The 2500-nt window shown below is 43.8% G+C and overlaps 1 protein-coding gene across 1 annotated transcript in view; it reads left to right on the forward strand.

The window, feature by feature from the left end:
• LOC310782768 (pleckstrin homology domain-containing family G member 1) overlaps positions 1–2500 on the forward strand; it is a 54943-nt gene that overhangs the window by 38262 nt on the left and 14181 nt on the right. The window lies entirely within an intron of this gene.

Consider the following 2500-nt stretch of genomic DNA (forward strand, 5'->3'; position numbering starts at 1 on the left):
TCCCGCCCTGTGTGTTTATGATGCCGTTTCCTGATAGCCGTCCGCATCCTGTGCGACCCAGCTCGCCGTATTTATTATGGACCACGAATAGACTTCAGTGAGATGTCCAAGTTACGCAACGGTAGCCGGGTTCACTCCCAGGTCTGCTCTGCAGGGGTGGAGGGTGAGGAGGAGAGAGGGAGATGAGTAGAAGATCCGGAAGGAATGAGGGAAGGATAATGGAGTTTCTGAAAGCAGAGGAGAGACAGAGAGAGAGTGAGGGAGTGAGGGAGAGAGAGGGGTTCATTCCAGCTTTGATAAGCCATGCTGCCTCTGATGTCTTTGATGTTCAGAGAGGCATGCAAGGTGGAGAAGGCTCAATTAAAGGGGCGGGGGAGGAGGTATGGGGGGTATTTAATGGGAGTGCTCGGACTTGTTGGGATCAACAGAGACTTAAAGGCAGGGACACGGCCTAATCATAAGCTATGGGCTTGACTTTACATTAGCCGCGCTGAGCGGAGGAGAGAGGGCGCTTTGTCCGTGTGGAGCAGTAAACACAGAGGAGCTGGCCGCTCACGTCATCTGCACTGATCTACTGTGGGCCTGCTGTACTGTACCCAGGGCCAGGGGTGAAGTGCTGAAGAAAAATCATCATCATAAGTCTTAGTCAAACAGCCACCGAAAATGTAATCGAAATACAGCATATCGCTATAACCTCCAAAAAGTGAAACAATAAAATGACCATGTATTTTGGAGTTTATGTAATTGGTGTTGAAAATGATTGTAGAATGTTCCCCAATACATAGAGGAGATGAACATGAACATCATCACCGACTATATCCTCATATGACTGACATCAGTTTGATACGGCTTTCTATGCTGCATTCTATTCATAGATTTCCAGAGAGGGGAAAAATACACACATTCTTTACGTAGTACAGTTACTTGTCTAAATAAAGACTCTGGTGAAAGTAGAAGTACTGATTCAACTGGTTTAATCAAGTAAAAGTAAAAATAAAATTACAGTCTCTGAAATGTAATCAAGTATAAAAGTAAAAAAGTATTTCTCCTGGCTGTTTCTGTGCAAAGCTAACTGAACCTCACGTCATATTAAGATAAACAGAATTTCTGGGGTGGGGACTCTGGAGACGATGAACCAAGCACACACGGACACACTCCAAATAACGCTCTGCAAGTAGTAGGATTGGCTACATGCGGTGTATGCTGATGGTATTTAATCTCTGGTCCTGGATTTGTTTGAAACACAGTCACTGAAGAACTAAATCTAGGAAATGAAAAATAAACGGACTCCCTTCAAGCTTCAAATCAGTTTTGGCGCAGCACAAAGTCCTTCATCACTTGTGTTAGTGGCAGGGAGTGGACTTGGATCAGGCGATGTGTGCCCAGCACTTGGTGGATCCGGATTCGACACACGTGGGCCAGACTGCGAGGACATCTCTTGGCCTCAAGAAAACACCTGAGAGCCTCAGGATCTGCCTGTTGCTTCAGCTGTGCCTGTTCTGTGGTCATCACAAGTGACATCACTGTACTCACTGATGACATCACTATGACATCACTGGGGCGGCTGTAGCTCAGGAGGTAGAGCGGGTCGTCCACTAATCGCTTTGGATAAAAGAGGTCGGTGGTTCGATTCCCGCCTCCTCCAGTCTGCAAGTCGAAGTGTCCTTAAGCAAGATACTGAACCCCCTGCATGGTAGCCTGCCGCCATCGTGTATGATTGGGTGAATGTACCTACTGATTGTAAAGCGCTTTAGCGCTATATAAATGCAGGCCATTTACCATTACCATCACTGATGTAATTGCTCGAGTGACATCATCTGTGACATCATCAGTGGATGATTTATTTGTGACATCGGCCACGCCTTATTTAGACTCCGTGTCTTGTTTTGGATGTGCGACAAGAGAGAGACAGACATCGTTTTTGTCTGTTGTGCATTATAACTAAAGTAACTAGCCTGTTTTGAAAATGTAAGGAGTAGAAAGTACAGATATTTCTGTTAAAATGTAGGGAGTAAAAGTAAAAAGTTGTCAGAAAAATAAATACTCAGAAAAGTACAGATACCTGAAAATCCTACTTGTGCACAAAGTATTTGTACTTAGTTACTTCCCATCTCTGTAGATTTCTGTTGACGTCACACAACTGTTATTGTTGCTGCTGCCATCTTGAGGACCAATTTGAAACAACAAGGTGCCCTCTATTTCCTGCGCAATTGGAAATGGAGTGGAATACAAGTGTCAAACAAATGTTAATATCTCAAAAACGAGACATCGCATTGCTTATAAGTATATTGACATCGCTAGTGAGAACAGCAGTAGCTCAAGGGTTTGATGTATAATGTATCTATGTAGCATTAAAGTTGTGTGAACTGTCACAGTTTGAAAAAGTGAATTTAGTAAAAAAAAAAGAAGTGCAGCCTGGAAAAGTGAATTGTGACATCATGCACTCAGGGCTGGCTCCATGGGATCCCATTATAAAGGTTGAAAAAAGTATCAATCTTAA

The sequence above is a fragment of the Poromitra crassiceps genome (genome assembly GCF_964638095.1).
Source record: "Poromitra crassiceps genome assembly, chromosome: 9".
Taxonomy (NCBI): domain Eukaryota; kingdom Metazoa; phylum Chordata; class Actinopteri; order Beryciformes; family Melamphaidae; genus Poromitra; species Poromitra crassiceps.